This window comes from Panthera pardus, unplaced genomic scaffold (assembly GCF_024362965.1).
Source record: "Panthera pardus isolate Hobbes unplaced genomic scaffold, ASM2436296v1 HiC_scaffold_20, whole genome shotgun sequence".
NCBI lineage: Eukaryota > Metazoa > Chordata > Mammalia > Carnivora > Felidae > Panthera > Panthera pardus.
This window is the reverse complement of record NW_026526766.1, coordinates 20,946,116-20,960,431: the sequence shown is the minus strand read 5'-3', so window position 1 is coordinate 20,960,431 and position 14,316 is coordinate 20,946,116. Positions and strand designations below refer to the sequence as shown.

General features: G+C 42.5%; 1 protein-coding gene across 14 annotated transcripts in view; it reads right to left on the bottom strand.

Moving 5' to 3' along the window:
- Positions 1-14,316, bottom strand: part of TLE4 (TLE family member 4, transcriptional corepressor) — a 140,993-nt gene that overhangs the window by 107,169 nt on the left and 19,508 nt on the right. The window lies entirely within an intron of this gene.

The window sequence follows — 14,316 nt, the reverse complement described above, 5'->3', positions numbered from 1 at the left end:
TTAAAAAAAAAAAAAAGACATACCCCCCCCCCCCCGCCAACTTTTCTTTAAAAATTTACCCAGAGCTTCACTCATGTTTATCTTAATTTGTATTATCAGATGGCTCCTTATACACTTCGGTACGGGACATGTAAGCACAGGGTTTTTGTATACACATATATGCAAAATAGCTTATATTTTAATAACGGGGTGGGGTGAAGGACAGGAGAGAAGTGTTGAGAGGCAGAAAATGTAAAGCAATTACTATTCCTGAGACATTCTTAAAATACATTCCATCCAGGGTCAGTTTCTCATTTTATAAGAGGACAAAAATGCTCTTTTTCTTGCGAAGTCATTACCAGAATGACAGCGACACTCTACTTGTGCAATCTAGGTTTCCTTCTTTCATCAGCAACCCTTTTGACTTTGCAGCTATGCAATCTTTTAAATGCCAGCACCTTAAAAACTCTGCCAGCCAAGAGAAAACACAAATTCACCATGAAGGAAGTTTCAAACCTAAGCTTTCCACCCCAGCCTGCATTCCTAACAGGATGGACAAAAACCCAGCACCAATATGCAGCAGTGAATAAGGACCCAACTGCGCTGACCTGATTTAATTTACTGCACTGGCCCCATGGAGCATTTAGCTACCCTTTAAGAATGCTTAAACCACCATGAAAAGCTGCAGTGGGAATCACCAAACCACTCTCCACCTGGACGGACATACCACAGTGGTTATGGGGTGAAATTCCTGTGTGAGCTGAGAAAATAGAGTAGCATTCACCAGACCGAAAGCACTGCATCTCAAAGGCATTTGGTTGTTAAGCTTTTTGTAGGGAGAGGTGGAGGGGGAGAGAATAAAAGATAATGAGACACTTTGGGGCAGACCAAACTGATGATTCTAATGCTTAGAACCATCTGCCAAGCATATTTTCCTCATTATGTTGTTTACATAAATAAAATAGTCCCTTGCTAGGAGGGTTTAAAAATGTGTGGGCACATAAGAAAACGGAGTTCTTTAGTTTGCCTACATAATCTAGGCAATAAAAACTACTCTAAGGAAACTTACCCATCAGGCAAAATAAAGACCAAAAGGTATTTATTTGGCCTCTTCAATTTTGGACCCAGGCTATTTTAAGTCTGAGCAACTTTGGGAGGAAAAACAGCACACTGAGTATTCTTAAGAATAAATTTAAAAAGTTCATTTATTCCCGTATATTTAACATACATAACAGAAAAAGGGGAGGATCTTCCAAACTTTTTCTCTACAGGTCTCCTTTTGTTCAAAAGACTTCTTAATTTCTTTAAGTTGTCATGCCAATGGATTTTTCATGGTCAGGCTAATTGGCAGCGGGGGGGGGGGGGGGTGTGATTTCATAAAATTAAGCAGGTCATTCCTCACTTTGAAAGCTAAAGTTGCCTCGGAAACACTGCTGCTTCCATGGTCAACTAATTTTGCCTCTTTTGTCCCACAGGACCCAGCTTTAGGGAGGCATCATTTATTTACAGGCCTTTCCACTGGGCTTCAGTGATCAGCCAATAATACTGTGGACACACACTTCTAATGGCCTGTGTTTTGAAACTGAGTCTAATCTAATGGCGAGGGGCCCAAACTCCTTTTCCAGCACAGCCATTAAAGGATGTAGGTTATTGCTGTTGTCACCATTGATATTTGTCATTGTAATGTAATTAGGGCCCTAAAATGATGCATTACAGCCCTTGGCACAGCTTCTATTAAAATCTTTTCTTCTGCTCACTGAACTGCGACCTGCTTTCTGATGAATAACAGACAGACAGCTTTAGGGTAAGGAGCAGATTCATCAAAGAAGTATTTTTCAGCTTTGGGGAAAGAGAGGGGAAAAAAAATAAAAAGGCAACCTAGGAGGAAAAGCACTAGGGGAGGAAAAGCCACAATACACATTTGAATTTCATCTGACCACTTGAAATTCTGATTGCGTCTGATGAATCTTGCTTAGACAATATATCCCCAGTCTTCGAATCACATGGTTAATCAGGGCTCTAATCTGCTATCCATCAGCCTACGCCAGGGCTGCAGCTTCCAATCAGATTGATAGGTGATGTGGCTCATGCTTCCCTGAGCAAGTACATTCACAGATAACCCATTTCAACAGGCAAGATTCTGAAATACTGCTGTCAGGGCTGCTGGCTCTGTTCTCGTGGTATTCGAGGCCTTACGGACACTGCCAGACTATTGTCTGTAGATGCCCACGATATTCCAAAATGGCATCAATGGCCCCAGTGAAAGGACGATTGTGCCAAAACAAGACAAAATCATTTGTTTTCACAGCCGTAATTTGTGAAATCCATTAATAATCTTTGATACTTCTATATTATGTCTTCCTCTAGCCATCAAGACGGTCATTTAAAAATAAGTTTTACATATATTTTCCTTCTCTCAATTCACTACCATTCTATGAACTGCTCCTGTAATTTCCCACCTTTATGCCACCCTCCAATAAAAAGAACCAACAAATGACCACCCCCCCACACACATGCACACAAAACCAACAAATTGGGCAAAATATTTTAGAAAAGGGCATCCTATGAAAATACCTTGGCTGCGCACTCAGCACTTGGCAAATGAATGCTGACAGTCTAACTAACTAGTTAGTAATGGAACAGAAAAACACAGGCAAAAAGCTTTCATCCCTTTTTCCTTCACACTCCAACTCAGTAACTATCGGAAGATGTATTAACTACCTTGCAACATGGGAAAGCAACATCAGGCATTGAAAAGAATGCCACATTTCAGTCATTAGATTAAAAAAGTAACAAATCCTGGAGAACACGATATCAAATACATATTTTCTTTATCACTTACAACAAATGACATTAGTCATTTAAGTAAGACAAAAAAACTGGCTAAGCCTACCCTTGAATTGAATTACATCCCCTCAAATAGTTGTAATATAATAAAAATCTAATTTTTATTTAGATTACTTCCACCTAGATGATTTCCTTAAAAAATTAAACAAATTTTATTTTTATGACATAATAAACTTGAAAGAAAGTACAGATAACTTTATTTTAGTAATCAAAGAGATGTATTAGAAGCAATTATTGGCTTAAAAAAACATTTCTTGGAGTTTTAGTCTCTCATCAAAATAGGAGCCATACTACTACCCAGTACTGTTGAAATAAAACAGAATAACAAAACATTACTAAGAAACCATTTTAGCAGCCCAATCAGAAAACAACAACAAAACACAACCAATTATAGTTTCAGAAGAACATTCTTGAAGAATAACATTTCACAATTAATTTGCTTTCTACACAGGTTTCTTTGCCAAAAACATTTTCAAGGGAGACTCCGTTATTTTTTAAGTTTTTATCAGGAACATACATTCACCAATTATATAAAACACTTCTAAAAAGTGATGAAAACGTTCTTCTTATTCCATCTGAAATCCTTTCTGGAGGACGTACAAATAATCTTGCAAGCCTCTCCTTCACCCAGAACCAAAGATTGTAATTTTTTATTTCAATCAGAAAATCAATTATCTTCATTTGTTCATTGATCTGTTCCAAATTTTCTAGGAAATGGCCTAACTTCGGGAACTGATCCTGCTTGCCCCTAGATTAAAAAGTCAGAGGACTAGTGAGAAAGTCTTTCCGAATGACTAAAAATCCAGACTAAACATAAGGAAAAATACTCAAGTAGGACTATTTCTCTAAACTGACAATCCAGGTTTGATCTTGTCATCAAAACTGAACTTTACGTACGAAAGAAAGAACATGTAATGGACAAAACTAATTTTATGGATTAAAAAAAGAAAAGCCAGATTGGAATAAGGCATTGAGATCTAGATCAAAGGTACTGTCCACATTGCTGGCAAGCTGGTAAACTAGACGGCTAAGTTTTATTTTAGTTCACGTACTTATTTTGCACAAAATATCTTATATTGCTTAATAGAGCAATAAATGAAGTGGTACTGTTATAAGAAGCAAGTTAATAAAACATATATCAGTTTCCATAAAGGGCTGATTCAAACTAAGACTTTTTTTTTTTTTTTTTTTTTTTTTTTTGGCGCAACTATTAAGACTTTTAAAAGCTGTCATCATCCCGCTTCCTCTAATAAGAAAGAGGTACTATCTTGGAGTACTCAATTAGTCTTCCCTTGAACGATATGAAAGTGCCAATATTCAACTAATTTTTAGCCACCACCCAACCTCCGCCTCCCCTAGGGAGTTGAACTAAAGCAATGATTCTACTGACAATAATACCGCAAAGCGGTGTCAATCTGCTTTGTGCTTTGAACTCATATTTATGCTAATTTACTGAGCGCTAAGTACGCTATAAAGTACCCAGTATGTTGTTCAGTTAATTGCATACAATGAAGTACCTCATTTGTTTGTCCTAACAAGATATATGGGTGCTACCATTTGTGGCGCCGGTACAAGAATACTCAGGACAATGCCTTTCCTGAAGAGTATGGCGGTATGCCTGCGTTTCATGAAAACTATTCCAATCTGTCCCTAAAGGCAAGGCTGTATTTTATTGAAGCTTTTTTGCAATGATTAGAAAAAAGTGCCCTTTCCTCTCATCTCTTGAGCTTTCTAGGTCTTTAAGGGAAATCCAGATAGTTGCCTATTATCCTTACTACACCTTCTGGGCTCTCGTTATTGTGTTTAAATACTACTCCGAGCGTTGAGAGTGATGTATTATCAAGGTTAAGAACAATGATCGTTGTGCCAGACATCCAATTACTCCTACAAGGTCAAATCATTTCGGCTCTCAAGTCTGAAAAACACTGTAACCGATGTTATCGTGATTATGTTCCATTCCACCAGAGGGGAGCGGCAGGGAAAATGGGGGAAAAAGATGGGAGGGACAAGTGGGATGTCAGGAGTGGGAAGAGAAAATGACCTTCTCTGGTGGGCTTAACTTTAGCCTTCATGGAACACGGTGTGCTGGTCAGAGAACCTGATTACTCTGAGTCCTATGACACTCATGTCAGTGTGTCATAGCAAAGACCTGCCTGCTACTTTCTGATTTCTTTTTTCTCATTCCCTGTTTCCAAATCAATCTCTCACACGCTCTCTCTTTTCACCTTACTGTTTCCTACTGACATAAACATACAAATGCCTTCGTAAGTCGATTTACAAGTAAGCGTTTTCATACTTAGTGATAATATAAGGGGACAAATATTCCTTGTGCCCATGGTAGGTGAGTATCATTTACCTTGAGTTTTCCCAACACTATCTATGTGATTAAACGGTATGTGGGAAACTTTGGATACTGGAATAAAACCAGCAAGACAAATAAAAATATTAATGGTTCTTCAAGTTCTCGTCAAGGATATGTACCTCCACGAAAGCAATAAACTGCCTTTCATACACCGAGAGCCATGCTCTGCTTCTCAGTCTATCCTCTTACGTTAGACTAAAGGCTTCCTGGTCCGTTTTCTTCTTACCTCCATTTTGCATAAAGTCTGTCTATATCTACGTTCTTCAGTATTTCTTTTTCTCTCATCCTTTCAATTCTAGCACGGCCTCTACTGGCTTCCCCTCGCCCCTGCCAATCATATAAAATCTCAAGTCTCTGAAGCCATCACTGTCAAGATACCCTTCTAGCCCCTTAGACTCTTTTCTTGCCTTGCTAAATAGCCAGTTCCTATCAGAACCAGGCTGCACTCCTCTGCTGTTTGCACTCATACTGCTCGGCCAAACACCCCCACTACCAGCCGGGTCCAGGCAGAGCAGGCAAGTGAATCCATGGGCCTCTACCTGGCTAGAGCAGAAAAGAACAGCATCCCCAAGATGGGGGTGAATAACCCATGCAAGGATGAAGGAGAGACCCCGTGCCTGAAAGTCCCAGGACTCGCTGCCGACTCACCTTTTCTGTCTCAGCCCAAAGATACCTCAGGCATCTTCACTCCCCATCCTCTGATTCCTTCTCCCAGTCATTCTCTGGCCCACTACAGCCCTTTCTTCACTGCATTTATAATCATCTGAAATCATCTCACATGTTTTTGTTTACATGCAGGAGAGCAGTGCTCCTCAAACCTTAATGTGCATACTAATCACCCAGGAATCTTGTTAAAATCCAGACTGGAGTGAGGCCTGACCATCTACACTTCTAACAAACTGCAAAGAGACACAGGCGCTGCGGGTCTACAGGCCGCACCCTGAGCAGCAAGGCTCTCAGGGTGCGGTCTGCAGGCGGACCGCAGGCTCAGGGAAGGCAGAGATCTCGGTCTGCAGCCACCTTGAGGAGCGAGCAGAAGGCACTCACAAGGATCTGCTGAGTGGACAGAAGCAACCGCAGTTGAGTCAGGTGGCGGGATCTCCTCAGATCTCTTGCAAGCACACTAAAGTTGAGAATAGTCTGGAGCATTTCACCCAGAAAGGAGTATCTATCTGGAGGTCCTGCTTATACTCTGATTTGGTTTGTTTACCTTCCCAACACACATCTTTTCTGGCATTCGGGATGCCGTGCTGCTCAAAAAGAATAATAAGTAATCTCGGTGGGTGACAAGAGGAAATGCAAATCCACTCTGGACAATTCCTGGCTGATAAGTAAGTGACTAAAACTTCCATTCCAAAACCTTAGCAGGATATGTGTTTTAAAAAGTATTTGAGAAATACGATAAAGGCGATGCCACTCAAAGCTCCCTCCTGAGATTACTCACACCGGACTGATCACCTCACCCAGCTGAACTAGGCTATTTGTTAGACAGCACAGTGGGGGAGCACCTCGTATGCGGAGTTGGGTTAGATCTCCACAATGGTATCTTCAGAGTAAAACAGTGTGATAACTCTTAGAGTCCAAGGAAGGGCCCAGCCCGAGCCAGGCACTGGCAGCCATGCTCTCCAAGGAAGTACAAGAGCAGTTCCTGGTAATCAGCGCATAGTGGGTCACACGCACCCTCCCACACGTGCAGTGCCGTGCACACATGCCGACCCCACCCAGAAGGAGGACAGCCAGAGCCAAGCTTGGGGAGCCACGGTCACAGCCCCAGCACGAGGGCTCGTACAGAGAAGGCACCATTGGAATGCCTTCCAAACAAGGACCAGAAATCCCGGGGATCCATGCATAGATTCAAATATGCAAATCCCCTCCCCACCTTCCCTGACAAGCCTGTTTGAATACTCTCACTGGAGGGGGATGTTGTTCCCCTAGAACCTACTAACTCCTGATGCATTTTGTGTGTTCTTTGTCCTCCGTGCAACGTATCCCACACAGAAGTCCACCATCACTCAATGACTCCTCACCCAAACTCTCGTAATGACTCACATAGGTGTGAACCCCACAGGCTGGGAGAAGCCAGTGTTAGGCTGGTTAAGAAATTTAAAACAAAAAAAAAAAAAAGGAGTCCCACAGACTGTTGTCTCTCTATATTCAGAAAAATAGCATTATCTCTACAGTCAGGCTCATATCTTAAAAAAAATTTTTTTTAAATGTTTGTTTATTTTTGACAGAGAGAGAGAGAGAGAGAGAGAGAGAGAGTGGGAGAGGGGCAGAGAGAGAAGGAGACACAGAATCCGAAGCAGGCTCCAGGCTCTGAGCTATCAACACAGAGTCCGACACGGGGCTCGAACTCACGAACTGTGAGAATGTGACCCGAGCCAAAGCCGGAAACTCAACCGACTGAGCCACCCGGGCGCCCCTCTTTCTTTTCCTTTTTAATACTTTACTAGACAGGTTGAGAAAATTAAAAGTACAGGAAACTCCTACCATCCCCTTTTGCTCCCGTATCCCTAGTTACTTTTCAAATGTATTTCAAGCTGCTTTTAATTAAATTGCGCAGGCAGTTTAAACATTTAAACGTGTACCTTAGAAAAAGCCAAACCCACAAATGTATGGCTGCCTTTCTGTCCATTCAACAAATATTTGTTAGGCACCTACTATTTGTCAGGCCTATTTTAGGTGCTGAATGGAGACACGGGGGTGAACAAGACAAGTAAGTTCCTGCTGTCACAGAGTTCACAGTGCAGGAGGGGGAGACAGAACCAAACATAAAAGTATATGGAGAGGAATCTGAGAAACAAGAAGTGCTGAAGAAGGTAAAATGGGCGGGGGAGGGGGTCTAAAAGAGAAGCCTGGGATGGGACGTGGATCTGCTCTGGATGAGATGATTAAAGAAGGACAAATAAAGAACGGACTTGAGAGCGGAGATATGGCTGGAAGCAGCATCGCCCAAAGCAGGTTCCACACGGAGTTTGGCAGATGTTATTAACAAGTGTTGTATACGTAAAGCACTCCCTGACCAGATACCTCACGGAGCTCAAACAAAGTGAAACAGGTTCCTTTGCTGTTGGGACACCTCAGACCTTTCATTTGACAGTGTTTAGTCACAAAACTTTGGAAAGGAGGACAGAAAACACACGGCATCGATCAGACCTGTTTGCGGAAGCCTTTCCTCTCAAAGCTCTTAGAACGGATCCCATTTTGTGGGAAACACTGAGCTGGTTGAGGGTTTCCAGGCCTGACTTTACACTAGCATTACAAGTGGATCCTTCACAAACACCAACGCCCAGGCCTCACCCTAGACCCATGAACTCATGCTCTTGGAGGGTAGAACCCATACTTCAGTATATTATTTTACAGCTCCCCAGGTGATTCTAATGTACAGGCAGAATTGAAAACCATTAAGCTAGAGCACAGGATGCGTGAAGTAAAAAACAGAGTGGAAAATAAGGACAGAAAGGGCTCATGAGGTCAGACCGTGGAAGATCCTGAATGCCACACTAAAGAGCCTGAACTTTATTTGCAAGGCAGCAAGGACCTACCAAGGGCATTTCTAGGAAAGCTGTGATAAATACCAGACAGGAGGTCAAGACATGCCAGTGCATTTCTGCCCTCCACCCCTTTCTTGCCACTGATTATACTTGAGTGGCTGTGGAAGGATAGAAGAGATTTATAACCACAAAACATACCACAAAAGGAAAGATGGAGGATGAAAGATAACTTCAGAATAGGAACAATATGAATTCCCACAGCACCACAAACTTAGGAAATTCAACAAGACATTTTCAGATACCAGCTCATTCATTCACTCCTACTCTAAGCTAGCAGCTGTGGTAGAATTCAGCAGAGAATGCTGAACTGATCTGGACTCCAGTGTTTATAACCTAGGAAAAGCAAAGACCAAACGGAAATAAACGTGGTAACAGACAGCATGGGGCATCTAGGTGGTACACAAGAGAGCCCTAGATACGCAAGGGTGAGGACGAAAGAAATCCCTTCTGGCTGAAGTCTTTGAGGAAAGAGCCGCATGTGAACCAGGTTAATTCCGCAGTTCTCAATACCACTCTGCTATCCTACCAGGCACTGTGTCAGACACAGTCTGAGAAAAAGAGGAGTGAAACAAGACAGGATTCACAGAGCCCATAATCTAGCAAATGAAACAGACACTGAAAAAATACAAAATGCAGGGCATTTAAAAATGCTTAACAGAGGTCTCTGTTTCCCTGAGTAACTGAGGGTGAAATGAGTCTTATAGACAAAGGAGAGAGAGGCAGGGAAAAGGGCGACAACATTCCAAAAAGGATCGGCCTGTGGCACCCATGTGGGACATTCATATTCAACAAACAGGACAAGGGAAAGAAAGGGGGCAGCAGCAGCACAAGATGAGGCTGAAGAAGCAGATCCAGAACAGCCCAGCATATTGCGATTATCTCCACCCAGGTTAGCCTGTCATGAAAGTCACATATGGAGGCTAGATGTGCCAGTCACGATCATCATCGTCGTCCTAACATTCACCGAGTTTCCCCTGCACCAGATAGTTCACGTCAGTGCAGAACAATTCTAAGAGAACTACTCTGTCCTCATTTTACAGATAAAGCCAAAGAAGAACAACTCGGGTAAGTAATCTACCATGATCAGATAGCTGGAGAGAAGTAAACAGATGCAAGAATAACTGAGGGCAGATTCCAAGAGACTGACTGGGTGTGGCTAATGAGCAAGAAGGAAAGGCAATCATCACCTGCCTCCAGGTTTCTGGCTTGGCAAACTGGGTGGATGGTTCTGGCATTTCCTGAGATAGAGATCACTGGACCACGAGCAGGCTTGCGGGGGAAGATGTCGTTTGCAGACATGTTGAGTTTAAGTACTTGTGAGACACTGAAGGGAAATGAGGACTCGGTTACATACAACGGTCTCAGAGGAGAGATCCAGGCTGTAGAAAAAAATTGGGATTCGTCTACTAAGCAAAGTGGACAAGGTCACTGAGCAAAAAAGAGGATAAGAGCCATGATGGGAATACTGACTAGATTTCCAGGAGTGGAGAAGGGCCCCTAAAGAATAACCAAATACGGGGGCACGTGGGTGGCTCAAGTCGTTGAGCATCCGACTCTTGATTTCGGGTCTGGTCATGATCCCAGTGTCATGGGATCCAGCCCCAGGTCAGGCTCTGCACTGAGGGTGGAGTCTGCTTAAGATATATGTCTCCCCTCCCCAGCTCATGTGCATGTGCTCTCTCTCAAAAGAAGAAAGAAAGAAAGAAAGAAAGAAAGAAAGAAAGAAAGAAAGAAAGAAAGAAAGAGAAGAAGAAAAAAAGAAGAAGAAAAAAAGACCTAATATGAATGGATAGACATTCAAGTCTCCCTGAGTCCCATAAGCCCCCATAAGGCTTGGTGACGGTGGGAGGAAAGGAGACACACTGCAGAGGGAAAATCAGCAGCATGTTGTGACTTCCCTAGACCTGGACAATGAGAAGAAGTATGGAATCCATGACTCCAACATGTAAAGCCTAGGTATGGGGCTACCACTCATTAGGGTAGGGAAGTCCCAAGGCTAGTTTCAAGGTTTGTTGTGGGGGACAGTTATGAAAGGCAAGGGGAAAAAGCTGAACTCAAATGACAAAACATTCTGGAAAGCACACCGATACTGTGAATGATACAACTGTGGAGTCCCAAATCCTAAAATGACTCTATTTACTAGTCCAGCTGAACCATGACTTTAAGCAAACCCCTAAGTGATATGGGACTCTGCGTCTACACCCATGAAATGGGAAGAATACCCACTGCCCATATCTGGTGGGCAGAAATATTTACGAGGATACACTTATGAATAAAATCCCTTAAGGTAAGTAGTTCTGTTCTAAAACAGAACTGAGATTAGATAGTGCTACAAATTGAGTAACTGTATTGTTAGGTATCGATTCAAGCTTAGGCTCTTCCCGTCCCTCAATTAAGAAGCCATCCCTCACTAATTTATACTACACCAGGGAAGGGCTTCGGATCTAAAGGGGCAGGGTGGGGGGCAGACTCAATGGCACAGTAATAAGAGAATAGTGCCTCCCAATTGATCGGGAAGAGGAGAGAGGTCACAAGCCCAGCCCCAGAAAATGTGCTGCTTCTCCACTTTCTTGCACTATGACCCAGAAAAGACATTCTCAGTATTTATGTTTCGCTACTGGCAAAGGATCTCTCTTCCTCTTTTCTTGGTAAACAGATACTTGCCCTGGATGCAGTAAATTTTATATATAGTAGTAAAGAGTAAAGAATAGCAGGCTGCAGGGAAAGGAGGAGAGGTGCAGGGGAAGTCAGGCTTAATTTCAAAGCTTCTTGTAATTTAAGACTACAGAAAACAGGTGAGATTTATAGAAATATGTTCTTTCCATTAGATAGATGACGAAAACGAAAAACAAAAATTCTAAGTTATTAAATTAAGAATTCAGAAGTACTCAGAAGAATTTAAATGAGTTTTGCATTAACCAAAGAACAAACTGCAGTGACTGAACGGCTCCCCACTTGAGAATCTGTGTCAACTGCCTTGACTTAACTTACTATTTTTGCACATGTCCCTAACCAGCTTGAACTTGACTTTACCTTTCACCTAACTTGCTTTTAAATTTACTTTTTTTTATTTTTCAGGTTACACCTTCCTTTATCTTATGAACTCCAATTTTCTAGTCCTAATAAAACCGCCCTGATAAACCCACTGATTAAATATTGTAAAGCAGTGCTAATGAAAAGTAGTCAATCCTCACATTGTTATCCATCATCAAGAAGACAATGGTCTTGTGCCAGAATTAAATCAACTCAGAGTTGAGTTCAGCTTAACTAGGTGGAATTTTTGTTGTCGTCCTTTGGTTTTTTGAACAGTGAAGACATTCCCAATGAAGAAAGTAGTGTGCTGATTTACAGTCTGGTACAAACTCCTTACTGTTAACGCCCATCTGTGGCAAATTGTTCGCAGACCTGCACCAGTCCACAGACCACATGCACGAGCACTGTTCTAAAGCAACACTCCCACGTTGCAAACGATAATTTCTTATTGCCTGGGACTTTAGAAAGAGAGGTAAGTATATTCCTTCAAGGCAACAAAATTCTCCGACAGAGCCCTGAAAAATGGAGCATTCCTTGATCCCTTCCTGTGTTACGTGGAGAAGCTACGTGTCCACAGTTACACTCACTGGCTTAAGGGCAGGTGATGGCCTAGAAATCAGTTCTGCAGACACCCTAGACCTCAGTGGGGTCTTCCCACTGCATCATGCTGCCTGCTAGTCGGATGCTATGCTACAGCCAATTGTAAAGGACTACAATTATAAACAGTACTTTTTTCTTTCTAAATGACAGGGCTAAAGAAGACCATGGCAAACACTCAAGGATGTTTGTGCTTCTTCCACAACAAAATACACTTCAAAATTGGGAGTTTTGCTTGTTAAACTTAAGTTTGATAAATTTTCTGGGGACGCCTGGGTGGCTCAGTCGGTTAAGCGTCCGACTTCGGCTCAGGTCATGATCTCCAGGTTTGTGGGTTCGGGCCCTGTGTCTGGCTCTGTGCTGACAGCTCAGAGCCTGGAGTCAGTCTATGTCTGCCCCTCTCTCTCCCTCCCCTGCTTGCGCTCGGTCTCGGTCTCTCTCTCAAAATAAATGTTAAAAAAATAAATAAGTAAATAAATAAGTAAATAAATAAATAAATAAAATTTCTGCAGAGAATGTGCTCACATGACAAATCAAGTTAAAACAAAATGTACTACTGCATAACTTTTTTTTGCCCATTTACATAAAATACTGCTCAGGAATTAGAGGTCAATATGAGCAGGGCAGACACTGGAGGATGAGAAGAAAGAGGACAGAATTTGAAAGTGTAAGTACCTGTCACAGTGGGGTCTCAGAGAGCAGAGGAGGGAGAAATGGAAGTGTCTCCCTTCTCTGTAACAAGGTACCAACCCCACCAGTGACCAGCTGGAGTCCAGGCAGGCTACCTAAAACAAGGTACTATTAAAACGACTTCAATTTGCTGACCTGTTACAGAGACGCGGGTCTGGAATGTAAGCAAGGCCAGGTTATGCAGATATCACACTAGCTACCAATCCTGACATCCTAAATTGGGGGTGTCATTCAAGCAGCACATGGACTCCCCCATGTACGATATCGACTACATCATGGAGACAGTAACAACGAAACACAAGAAATTTTAAACATTCCTTGGCTCCTTGCTACTCAAAATGTGGTCGGTGGACCAGCAGCATCGGCATCACCTGTGCATCAGAAATGGTGAGTATCAGGCACCACTCCAGACCTGTGGAAACACAATCTGATTTTAACATGATCCTCAGTGACTTGTGCACACACCGAAGCTTGAGAAGTACCACTTTAGTTCACTGGTTCTCAACCCTGCTGCACATCGGAATCACCCTGGAGCTTTTAGAAAAATGCTGATGCCCAAGTCCCAGGTCGTGGGGCCTGGGAACCAGCATTTTATACAACACATCGATCCAGTTCTATCCCCTCGTTTTATAGGTATGGATGAGAACTGAGACTCAGAAAAGTTAGGTAATTTACCAAGATCACAGAAAGTTACCAGCTGAATTTAGAGGAAATCCTAAAAAAGTATTTAGGATCATGCTGCCCATAAAAATGATGAAGAAACCATTAAGTTAGCAATAAACCAAAATTAATTTTAAAGAACTAAGGTTTCATTTTACTACACATATACTTTTTTGTACTTTTATTTTTTCATTTTGTTAATGTTTATTTATTTTTGAGGGGGGGGGGCACAAGTGGAGGAGGCACAGAAAGAGAGGGGGACAGAGGATCTGAAGCGGGCTCTGCAATGACAGCTGCGAGCCTGACGAGGGGCTTAAACTCACAACCGCAAGATCATGACCTGAGCCGAAGTTGGACACTCAACCGACTGAGCCACCCAGGCACCCCAACTGTTTTGCACTTTAAAAAGAAACTGAACATACACCTGTCTATTTTATGTATCTTTGAACCCTGCCCAGTATTTTTCGACGGTGGGTAGGCAGACATAATTTTCCATCGGCCACAGAACAACCGGTAGAGACAGCGAAGCCTCAGCCTTGGATGGGCTTCTGCCTAGGTCAGCAGTTAGCTTCAGAGTGGAAGGATCATGTGTGA